The sequence below is a fragment of the Orycteropus afer genome, unplaced genomic scaffold (genome assembly GCF_000298275.1).
Source record: "Orycteropus afer afer isolate SDZICR_OR568_19922 unplaced genomic scaffold, OryAfe1.0 scaffold00090, whole genome shotgun sequence".
NCBI lineage: Eukaryota > Metazoa > Chordata > Mammalia > Tubulidentata > Orycteropodidae > Orycteropus > Orycteropus afer.
The window spans coordinates 3,481,396-3,494,435 of record NW_006921677.1 but is presented as its reverse complement, the minus strand read 5'-3'; positions in this window follow the sequence as shown (position 1 = coordinate 3,494,435).

Genomic DNA, 13,040 nt, shown 5'->3' with positions numbered 1-13,040 from the left:
TAATCTGGGACCATTGTCGTAGTTATGTGCCGTCGAGTCGGACCTGACTCATAGTGACCCCTCCTTGGGTTTCCGAGGCAGTATCACTATGGAAGTAGATTGCCCAAACTTCCTTCCAAGGAATCACTATGGAAGTAGATTGCCAGAGCTCCCAATCCGGGACCATAGTCTCTGGAATTCCACCAGTCTCTATTCAACCAATAATTCTGGTCATTTTTGTGTTTTTGGATTTTGTTCCATATTTTTCCTCCCACTCTATCCAGGATCTCCAATTTCGACCCCTTTCTGAGTGGTTGGCATTGGTAGCCAGGCACCATCTAGTTCTTCTGGTCTCAGGGTCATGAGGCTGAGGTCCTCATGGTCCACCATATCTTTGGACTAATTGTTTCCAAATGACTCTGATTTTCTTCACTCTTCTTTGCTCCAGATGAGAGGAGACCAATAGTTGCATCTTAGATGCCTGCTCAAAAGCTTTTAAGACCCCAGTCACTTACTCACCAAAGTAGGATACAGAACAAAGCTTTTATGTACTATGTTGTGCCAATTGAGCATTATGTCTCCTGAGACTATGGTCCTGAGCCTGTAGCCCTGGTGATTATCTCCCTCAAGGTGTTTGGTTGTCTTTGACAAGCTACTTCAATCTTGTCCTCTCTTATTTACTATTTTACAGCTTGTCAAATTTGACTTGCAACATGATGGTGGTAGCAAATCGATAGATTTAGTTTGGTATTTGGTAGGGAAAAAAATAGTTTCAACAGTAATTAACAAGCAGTAGTTCTTTTCCAAACACTGTTGAAAACTTTTGTAAATTTTGGAAACCTGAAACTGAGAAAAATTAATGGAATTCAGAGAATAGTAAAGAAAATATGATTGTAATTATTCCTAACATTAGTATTTCTCTGTGTTGTTTACACAACACCTTTCCTTGGAAGAGGATCTCTGGGGACATGGTGGCTAAAGTATCTGGCTGCTAACTAAAAGATTGGTGGTTCAAACCCACCAGCCGCTCTGTGGAAGAAAGATAAGACAGTCTGCTTCCATTAAGATTTACAGCCTTGGAAACCAAATGGGGGTCAGTATGAGTTGGAATCAACTCAATGGCAGTAAGTAGTTCTGCACCGCCCCCCCCCCCCACCACAAGGAGGTGATGTTATTTCTCAAAGGATGAGAAAAAAACTGAAAGCAAGATAGGAATACCTTCTAGGCGAGGGGTATATAGCATAGACAAAGTTGAGCCATCAGAAATGACCCTGGCATATTCAGGAGAGAGGTTCTAAGTAACCAGGGCAGAGTGTCCTTTCTCTTCTCAGGGTTTAAAATAGCCTATAAGAGAAGGAGAAATGATATTATATTGTGGAAAAAAAAATTGAGACTCAGAGAATGTATGTGCTTTGACTAAGGTCAAAAATTATCAACGGGTAGACTGGGAATGGAGGTAGGTTGTCTCGGTTTATTAGCATAATAGAAATTCCACAAGCTGGTGACTTTAAAAAGATTTTTTTTTCCTTCTCACAGTTCTGGAGGCTAAAATTTCAAATCAGGATCTCAACTATGTTGATTCCTTCTGTGGGCCTCTCTCCTCCTTCCTAGTGACACCTTGCAATCATGGTGTTCCTTTGCTTATAGACAGGCCCTCACATGGCATCTGTCTTCCCACTGTGTGTGTGTGCCTGCATTTATTCTGCTAATTTTATAAGACACTTTGTGGAAGGGATTAGATTTAGGACCCACCCTACCTGAGCAGGACCTCCTTAACATAACAAAAGAAAAGCCCTTTGTCAAAACATGGTCACATTCACAAGTACAGAGGTTAGGACTTCAACATTTCTTTTGGAGACACACAATTTCATTCTTAACAGGAGCACTCAGCACCATCCCCCACCACCCTCTCCCCTCACATTGACACCAGAGTTGTCATGGATTGAATTATGTCCCTCCAAATTTTGTGTTAACTTGGCTGGGCCGTGATTCTCAGTGGTTTAGAAATTATGTAATGATATAATGTACCAGATATGTAATGATATCCCATGATTTGATGTGATGTGATAAGCCAATCATGTGAAAAATGATTAAGACTAACAGTGGGTTTCAACACCCCTAGTTCCATCACAACTCTCATCAGATGTAAGGGAAGTCTCCCTGGGGTGTGGCCTGCAACACCTTTTATCTTACAAGAGATAAAAGAAGAAAGAAGAGAGCAGAGAGTGGGGCCTACTGCCACAAAGAAAGAGGAGCCAGGAGTGGAACAGGTCCTTTGGACTCAGGGTCCCTGTGCTGTGATCCTCCTAGGAACAAGAGATACAGAGATAAAGTCTTCTTCTAAAGCTGCCACTCTGAACTCAAGACTTTGAGCCCTCTAAACTGTAAGAGAATAAATTTCTGTTTGTTAAAGTCATCCACTTGTGGTATTTCTGTTAAAGTAGAACATGTTAAAGGACTAACACAAGGTTATTGCATGAGTGGCTTGTGGGTGATTTCCTTTTTTACTCTTACTACCTTTCTAAGGGAGCTCTGGTAGCATAGTGGCTAAGGCACTTGACTGCTCACCAGAAGGCTGGCGGTTCAAACCCACCAGCCACTCCTCAGAAGGAAGGTTGGGCAATCCTACTTCCGTAGTGATACTGCCTCAGAAACCCAAGGAGGGGTCGCTATGAGTCGGGGCCGACTCGACGGCAAACAACAACAACAACAACAACCTTTCTAAGGTTGTATGTTTGTCATAAGCAAAAACAACAACAAAAGAATATGAAGGGTGTAATGTAAAACTGAAAAGAAAAGGGTTTGTTTTTCTGTCCTAAACTTTTTAAAAAATCAAATAAGTTCTATGGAAGTGTGTCACTGTATCACTTTATATTCTCTGGGGAAAAGAGAAAGTCTATTTCAATTTATGGTAAGTTAGAAAAAATATTTAGGCTCAATTTGGTTTGGGTTAGAAAATGAGTGTTGTTTATTCTGGATTTTTAAAAATTCCTGGTTCTATCAAAGGCATGTAGGTCCTTGGGGGCACAAATGGTTTGTGCACAACCACTAACCAACCTAAAAGGTTGGCAGTTCAAACCCACCCAGTGGCTTTGATGGACAAAAGACCTGGTGATCTGCTTCCACAAAGATAACAGCCAAGAAAATCCTATGGAAAGTTCTACTCTGTAACACAGGAGGTCACTATGAGTCAAAATCAACTCAACAACAGTGGATTTGGTTTGGTTTTTGGTTATTCAAAGAACATACTGAGGTGAAAAGGAGAAAAGATTGAAATTGTCTGGGATTTCATATTACTTGGATCCACAATCAACACGTATGTAAGCAGCAAGCAAGAAATCAGACAACGTATTGCACTGGGCAAATCTGCTGCAAAAGACCTCTTTAAAGTGCTGAAGAGCAAAGATATCACTTTGAAGACTAAGGTGTGCCTAACACAAGCCATGGTATTTTCAGTCGCCTCATATGCATGTGAAAGTTGAACAATGAATAAAGAAGACAGAAAAAGAATTGATGCGTTTGAATTGTGGTGTTGGCAAAGAATACTGAAAATACCACAGACTATCAGAAGAACAAACAAATCTGTCCTGGAAGAAGTGCAGCCAGAATGCTCCTTGGAAGCAAGAATGGCCAGACCTCATCTCACCTACTTTGGTCATGTTGTCAGAAGGGACCATTCCCTGGGGAAGGATATCATGCTTGGTAAACTGGAGGGTCAGCAAAAAAGGGGAAGACCCTCAACAATATAGATTGACACAGTGGCTGCAACAATGAGTTCAGGTATAGCAAAAACTGTGGGGATGGTGCAGGATTGAAGAGTGTTTCATTCTGTCATACATAGGGTCACTGAGTCGGAAGCAATTCAAGAGCACCTAACAACTAACAACAACAAGACTGTTAAGAGCCTGGAAAGGAACAAGTCCTTTGGCTTGGGGTCCCTTTGTTCAGAACTTTCTAGACTCAAATAAAACAGCTATAAGACAGGTCAATAAGGTGTCAGATTGCCCAATAAGCAAGGTATCATGGGCTTCCTTACTAATCTATAAAATCTAATCACATTTTTCACTACATCACAGATTCTCCCTCTAGGTATAATTGGCATGTCTCTCTCCCAACCCCAAAGCACTTTCCTGTAGAATGAAAGCCTCTATTCAAATTTATAATCTTTGACTGGGATGGAGTATCCAGTAAGCAAGGTAAGCACGGACTTACTTGTGCTTATTAACTAACCTTATTTACATCTTATGGTGAAACTCATGTGAAATTGTTACTACAGATTAGTTAACATGAAATTATTACTACAGATTAGCTAAGTAAGCACAAGGAAGCCCATACTTACCTTGTTTATTGGGTAATTCACTCCTGGGACAATGGTTGTTATGATGAACATGGAGAGAGGTGGTTGTTAGCCCATGGAGATAAATGGCTATGGTGGGCTTATTGGCCCAGAAAGAAGATGGCAACCTCTTGCAGGAAGGCAAAGTGGGTGATTCCAGGCTTAGCAAGGCCCTGTGGCAGAGCAGAACAGAGCTTGGCCAGAGCCATGTGGACCCAGGTAGCATGCTGGGAACTAGAAGCAGTGATGATATTAACATAGCATTTGATCTGAACCACAGTGCACCTGCTGAGTGACATAAATATGGACATGGGTAATTTGGGGAAAGATAAGCTGGGGTTCCCCCTTTGAGACAGGTCTCTCATCTACAAAGTGTGTTATATGTAGGAGGGCAAGGCCAGTTCACTATAAGTCATCTATTCCTATTGTTTACCATTTGTTCTCTACAAATAATAATGGCTTTCAATTTGCCAACCCTGCGTACATGTCTTGTGTATCCAGGTCAATCATGTTAGATGAATGTAGCACACATGGAGTAGTTTACACCAGTAGGTGAAGGGCTTGCTCCTAGCAGTCTTATTGCTCCTTAGAAAAGTTTGAGGTACAGTCTGCACGTATAAACGCAGACAGAGAGGCAGCAAAATAGTATTCCTGTGGGAGTGGTGTTAGAACAATCACTAAAGATATTTAAAACTTCTCAGTACAAAATGCCATGTGATACCCTGAGGGATGCAATCCTGAGGAAACAGCAGCTTGGAATAGATAAAATTATGCAGCTTCTACCTTTCCCCTCCATAACAGCGCTATTAAACCACGCTCAATATATCAGATGGTGTAATTTGGATTACATACTTAGGTCAATGACTTTTAAAATGCCATTTTCAAACTTGACTAATTTTAATAAGCTGCACTTTAGAAGAGAAAATGAAAAAGTTTCATTTTTGTTTCAAGTAAAAACATATGTATTTATAATGTTAATGAAATCCAGAAAGTGGGTGAGACAGAGGCTGTGAGGAACAGTGGAAAGAGTATCTGTTTGGGAAGGAGGAGACGTGTCTAGCTATCAAGAAAGGAAATCATCACAGAAGAGTTGGGTCTACAGAATATAGAAGGAAAGCCAATGAAGATGCATTTATTAAAAAGTGATTTGGTTGAAATAACCATTTTCTTTTTTCTTTTTCTTTTTTCAATTTTATTGTGATTTGGGTGAAAGTTTACAGAGCAAATTCACTTTCCATTCAGCAGCTCACATACATTTTGCTTCATAACATTGACTGCAATTTTCTGCAATACAACTGCTCCCCTCCCAATTCCCCTCCATAGTCCCTTCCCTGTGTCCTTCCCTCCCATGCACTCCTGCTTCCTGAGCTGTCTTCTTGTGCATACACAACCCTTCTATTCTCCCATGATTATTCTCTCCAAGGAGTGTATCTACCTAATGTGAATATTCAGCTCATATGCCTATTTTTTGTTTGGCTGGAAGCCACAGGAATGGGTTCAAATCCAGACCTGAAGGGCAACTAGGGGCCATAGTCTCAGAGATTTTACCAGACTCTCTCAGACCAGCAAAACTGGTCCCACTTTTTTAATTTTTTTAAAATGATTTTGAGTTTTATTCCCTGTTGTTCTCCCTCTCTGTCTAGGATTTCCTACATAGATCCCCCTCCGCGTGGTTAACAGTAATAGTCAGGCATTATCTAGTTCTTCTGGTCTTACAGTCACATAGGCTGAGAATCGCATGGTGTACCAGTCGCTTGGACTAATTGTTTCCATGCATCTTTAGTTTTCCTTCATTCTTCTTTGTTCTGGATGAGGAGAGACCCATTGTTGCATCTAGATGGCTGCTTGCAAGCTTTTAAGATCCCAGTCACTACTTGCCAAAGTAGGGTGTAGAACAATGTTTTTGTGTAGTATGTTATGCCAATTGAGCTTGATGTCCCCTGTGGTAATAACCAGTTGCTTTTGAATCTTATCAAATCCCTTGATATCTCATGGAGATCCCATGTGCGTCAGAGCAGATCTGTACTCCAGAGGGTTTATGCATATATAATTTTGTTTTCCGTTGTTAAGAATTTTACACAGCAGAACATACACCAATTCAACAGTTTCTACATGTAAATGCAGTGACATTGATTACATTCTTTGAGTTGTGCAATCATCTTTTCTGAGTTGTTTCTCTCATTAACATAAACTCATCCCCCCTTAAACAACAACAACAACAACAAAAGCAAACTCACTGTTATGGAGTCAGTTCCAACTCATAGTGACCCCCACTGAGTTTTCAAGGTGGTAGATCTTTACAGAAGTAGATTGCCCCATCTTCCTTCCATGGAGCAGCTGGTGGGTTTGAGCCCCTCATCTTCTGGTCAGCAGTCAAGTGCTTTAGGCACTACATCACCAGAGCTTACTGCCCTTTAAGGTTCCTATTAATCCTTTGAGTTGCTGTTGTCAATTTGATCCGATATAGATAGATCTTAAAAATAGCACAGCTCCTCTCTGTAGGCAGACATGCTTTACAACTTAGGCTAAACAACTGCTTGGTTTTAAGAAGATTTCAGGGGATATTTTTGATTTAAGGTTCAATATTCAGAGATTATCTTAGGGCAGTAGTTTTGGGGCTTCATCCAGCTTCTACGGCTCCAGAAATGCTAGATTCTATGAGATTTTGAAAGTCTGCTCCAGTCTAGAGTCCATGAAAATTTGAAATTCTGTTCTGAGTTTCACCCTTTTGCTCAGGACCCCTCTTTGGAAACTTTATGATCAGTAAAATAGCCAGGCACCATCCAGCTCTTCTGGTTACATGGCAAAGGAGGCAGTTCATGGAAGTAATCAGCTACACATTTCATATCCTCCTCCTATTCCTTATTCTCCTTGTTTCTCTGTTGCTCCAAGTGAATAGAGACGAACTATTATGCTTCGATGGCCACTTGCAAAATTTTAAGACCGCAGGCACTATGTAATGAACTAGGAGACAGAGCAGAATCACTAAACATAATATTAGGTCAATTAACTAAGATGTCCCCTGAAACCATGACCGTAAACCTTGAAACCAAGGAACCAAACCCCTTGATATTTTTTGTTGTATACAAGCAGCCCCAGCAGCTACTTTTTTTTTGGTCACTGTTATTACATAATTTTGGCCAATTCAACTTTTTATAGGTGTATAATTTATTGAGAACAATTTCAATAATTGCTGTACAAACTTACCCATAATCAATGCAATTTTTTCATCACCATTAGTCCCCCCCTTTTCTCCCTCTCTCCCATCCCAGTAACCACTAATATACTCTGGTCTCTATACATTTGCCTGTTCTTATCTTTTTATATAAGTAGTTCTTGCAATATTTGTCTTTTTTGTGATTGACTTATTTCACTCAGCAATAATGTCTTTAAACTCCATCCATACTGTAGCATGTATCAAAACTTCATTTCTACTATTGACTGAGTAGTACTCCTTTGTGTAAGTACCACACTTTGTTTATCCTCTCATCTATTAATGGGCATTTAAGTTATTTCTACCTTTTGGCTATTGTGAATAGGGCTGCACTGAACAATGGTATACAAGCCTCTTTTTGAGTCTCTGCTTTCAGATCTTTTGAGTACATACCTAGGAGTGAACTGCTGGGTCATAAAATAGTTCTATTTTTAGTTTCTTGAGGAAGTACTACACTGTTTTTCACAATGGCTATATAATTTTGCATTCTCATCAGCAAGGGATAAAATTTCCAATTTCCACATATCCTCTCCAACATGTTATTTTCATTTTTATATTTGTTGTTGTTGCTGTTGTTAGGTGCCATTGAGTTGTCTCTGATTCATAGTGACCCTATGTACAACAGAAGGAAACACTGCCCAGTCCTATGCCAGCTTCACAATCCTTGCTGTACCTGAGCCCATGATTGCAGCCACTGTGTCAATCCACCTTGTTGAGGGCCTTCTTCTTTTTCATTGACGCTACACTTTACCAAGCATGATGTGCCTCTCCAGAGAATGGTCCCTTCTGACAACATGACAAAAGTAGGTGAGATGAAGTCTGGTCATTCTCACTTCCAAGGAGCATTCTGGCTGTACTACTTACAGGATAGATTTGTTAGTACTTTTGGCAGTCCATGGTACCTTCAGTATTCTTGCCAACACCACAACTCAAAAGCATCAACTCTTCTTTGGTCTTCCTTATTCATTGCCCAGCTCTCACATGCATATGAGGCGACTGAAAATACCATGGCTTGGGTTAGGCATACCTTAGTCTTCAAAGAGACATCTTTGTTCTTCAGCACTTGAAAGAGGTCATTTGCAGCAGATTTGCCCAATGCAACACGTCATCTAATATCTTGATTGCTGCTTCCATTCATGTTGATTGTAGAACTGAGTTGTCTTTGACAACTTCAATTTTTTCTCCATTTATCATGATGCTGCTTATTGGTCCAGTAGTGAGGACTGGTGTTTTCTTTATAATGAAGTGTAATCCATACTGCAGACTGTAGTTTTCAATCTTCATCAGTAAGCACGTCAGGTCATCCTCATTTTCAGCAAGCAAAGTCATATCATCTGTGTATCAAAGGTTGTTAATGAGTCTTCTCCAATCCTGATGTCATTTTCTTCTTCACATAGTCCAGCTTCTTGGATTATTTGCTCAGCATACAGATTGAATAAGTATGGTGAAAGATACAACCCTGACACACTCCCTTCTTGATTTTAAACCATGCAGTATTCCCTTGTTCTGTTTGAATGACAGCCTCCTGGTCTATGTACAGGTTCCTCATGAGTACAATTAAGTGTTCTGGAATTCCCATTCTTCTCAATGTTATCCACAATTTATTGTGATCCACACAATCAAATGTTTTTGCATAGTCAATAAAACACAAGTAAACATTTTTCAGCTAAGATCCATCTGACATCAGCAATGATATACCTCGTTCCAGTCCTCTTCTGAATCAAGTTTGCATTTCTGGAAGCTCTCTGTTAATATACTGCTGCAATCATTTTTGAAGTACTTTCAGTATGAGTTTACTTACATGTGATATTAATAATACTGTTCGATAATTTCCACATTCTGTGGGATCACCTTTCTTTAGAATGAGTACAAATATGGATCTCTTCCAGTCAGTTGGCCAGGTTGCTGTCTTCCAAATCTCTTGGCATAACTGAGTGAGTGCCTCCATCCAGCAAGGTATCCATTTGTTGTTGTCGTTGTTGTTGTGTGCCATCCAGTCGGACCCGACTCATAGCGACCCCTCCTTGGGTTTCCGAGGCAGTATCACTACGGAAGTAGATTGCCCCATCTTCCTTCCGAGGAGTGGCTGGTGGGTTTGAACCACCAGCCTTCTGGTTAGCAGTCAAGTGCCTTAGCCACTATGCTACCAGAGTTTGTTGAAACATCTCAATGGGTATTCCATCAATTCCTGGAGCCTTGTTCTTCGGCAATTCCTTCAGTGCAGCTTCAACTTCTTCCTTCAATACCATTGGTTCTTGATCTTATGCCACCTCCTGAAATGGATGAACATCAACCAGTTCTTTTTGGTACACTGACTCTGTGCATTCCTTCCATCTTCTTTTGATGTTTCCTGCATCATTCAATATTTTGCTCATAGGATCTTTCAATATTGCAACTCGAGGCTTAAGTTTCCTCTTCAGTTCTTTCAGCTTGAGAAATGCTGAGTGTGTTCTTCCCTTTTGGTATTCTAACTACAATTGTTTGCACATTTTATTATTATAATTGTCTTTGTCTTCTCAAGCTGCTCTTTTAAATCTTTTGTTCAGCTCTTTTATCTGTCATTTCTTCTATTTTCTTTAGCTACTCTTCATTCAAAGGCAAGTTTCAGAGTCTCTTCTGATATGCATTTTGGTTTTCCTTTCCTGTCTTTTTAAAGACCTTTTGCTTTCTTCATGGATGATGTTCTTGATGCCATCCCACAATTCCTCTGGTTTTTGGTTTTTGGTGTTCAATGCATCAAATCTATTTTTTAGATTATCTCCAAATTCAGGAGGGATATAATCAAGATTATAATTTGGCTTTTATGGACTTGTTTTAATTGTCTTCAGCTTCAACTTGAACTTGCATATGAGCAGTTGATGGTCAGTTCCACAATCAGCTCCTGGCCTTGTTTTGGCTGAAGATATTGAGCTTTTCCATTGCCTCTTGCCACAGATGTAGTCAATCTGATTCCTGTGTACTCCATCTGGTGAAGTCCACGTGTATAGCCACCATTTGTATTGTTGAAAAAAGGTATTTGCAATGAATAATTTGTTGGTCTTGCAAAACTCTATTATATGGTCTCCAGCATTATTTCTATCACCAAGGCCATATTTTCCAACTACCAGTGATTCTTCTTTGTTTCCAACTTTTGCATTTCAGTCACCAGTGATAATCAGCACATCTTGATTGCATGTTTGGTCAATTTCATACTGCAGAAGTTGGTAAAAATCTTCAATTTCCTCATCTTTGGCTTCGGCAATTGGTGTGTAAATTTGAATAATAGTAATATTAACTGGTCTTCCTTTTAGGCATATGGATATTATCCTATCACTGACAGCATTGTACTTCAGGATAGATCTTGATACATTCTTAGTGATGATGAATGCCATGCCATTCCTCTTCAATTTGTCATTCCCAGCATAGTAGATCGTATGATTGTCTGATTCAAAATGACCAAAACCAGTCCATTTCAGCTCACCAATGCATTCCATTTCATTTTTGTCAACTTCCAATATTCCTAGATTCATACTTCACACATTCCATTTTCTGACTATTAATGGATGTTTGCAGCTGTTTCTTTTCATTTTGAGTCATGCCATACCAGCAAATGGAGGTCCCGAAAGCTTTACTCTATCCACATCATTAAGGTCAGCTCTACTTTGAGGAGGCAGCTCTTCCCTAGTTGTATTTTGAATGCCTTGTGACCTGAGGGGCTCATCTTCTGGCTTTATATTGGACAATGTTTCAGGGTTATTCAGAAAATTTTATAGTAATATATCAGACACTGCTATTCATAAGGTTTTCACTGGCCAATTGTTTGAGAAGTGGATGAATTCTTCCTTCTTCTAAGTCTGTCTTAGCAACCACCACAGTACAATAAACTGGCAGACAAGTTCATCTCCCTTAGCTGTTCCAAACCACAACACTCACTTCCTGGCCTCCCTCAGCTGCTCCAAATCCACTGTGCCACCTCACTTCTTTCCCAGTCTCCCTCAGCCACTCCAAATCTGCCATACTCACTGGGAGAGTATCTTCAGAAATCTGATAACAATCTAATAACTTTTATCTTAGCCATACTAAAACCAAACCAAATCTACTGTCATCGAGTCAATTCTGAGTCATGTTGTTGTTGTTGTTATGAGTCATGTTGTTGTTATGTACCATTGAGTCGGCCCCGACTCATAGTGACCCCTCCTTGGGTTTCCGAGGCAATATCACTATGGAAGTAGATTGCTCAACCTTCCTTCCGAGGAGTGACTGGTGGGTTTGAACCACCAGCCTTCTGGTTAGCAGTCAAGTGCCTTAGGTACTATGCTACCAGAGCTCCTATTCTGAGTCATAGCAACCCTCACTGAGTTTCCAAGGCTATAAATCTTTATGGAAGTGCATTACTTCATCTTCCTCCTGCACAGCAGCTGGTGGGTTTGAACTAATGACCTGGTTAGCAACCAAATGTCCTATCCACTATGTCACCAGAGCTCTTTTAGATATCCTAGGGGGAGTGGAATTGTACATTATGGTTTTAATTTGCATCTCTCTAACGGCTAATGACAGGGTGCATTTTTTCATGTGTTTGGTGGCCATTTGAATGTCCTCTTTGAGGAAATGTCTGTTCAAGTCCTTTGCCCATTTTGATTGGGTTATCTTGTCCTTTTGTTAAGTTGTCAGCATTTGATATAAATTTTGTTTATTCGATTCTTATTGGAAATATGGTTTCTGAAGATATTTTCCTGGTTAGTAGCTTTTCTTATAATCATTTTGGTAAAGTCTTCTGATGAACAAAAGCTTTTAATTTTTATGAGGTCCCATTTACTTATTTTGTCTTTTGCTATTTGTGCGTCTGTTATATTAGACAACCCATTGTTAAAAGCTAAGTCTGACAGTATTGCCCCAGCTTTTTCTTCTTAGAATTTTATGGTTTTAGTTTTTACATTTAGGTCCTTAATCCACATAAAATTTGTTTTTATGTATGGTGTGAGGTATGGGCCCAGTTTTATTATTGTGCATGTTTACGTTGAATTTTTCCAACACCATTTATTGAAGAGACTTTTCTTTCCTTAGTGAATGGACTTAGCACCATTGTCAAAAATCAGTTGACCATAGATGTATGAGTTTGTTTCTAGACTCTTAATTCTACTCCATTGGTCTATGTGTCTGTTGTACCAATACCAGTCTGCTTTGATTACTGTCGCTGCATAGTATGTTTTAAAACCAGGAAGTGTGATTCCTCCTACTTTGCTCTTCTCTTTCAACATTGCTTAGCTATTTGAGACCTCTTGTCATTCTATATAAATGTTAAAGATTGATATTTTCCATTTCTGTAAAGAAGGCTGTTGGATTTGTGATTGGGATTGCATTGAATCTGTAGATTGCTTTGGGGAGTGTTGACATCTTAACAATATTAAGATGTTAATCTTCATGGATGTTCCAATCCATGAACATGGAATACCGTTCTATTTATTTAAGTGTTCTTTTATCTCTTTCAGCAGTGTTTATAATTTTCATCTCCAAATGGTTCTTTTTTCTTTT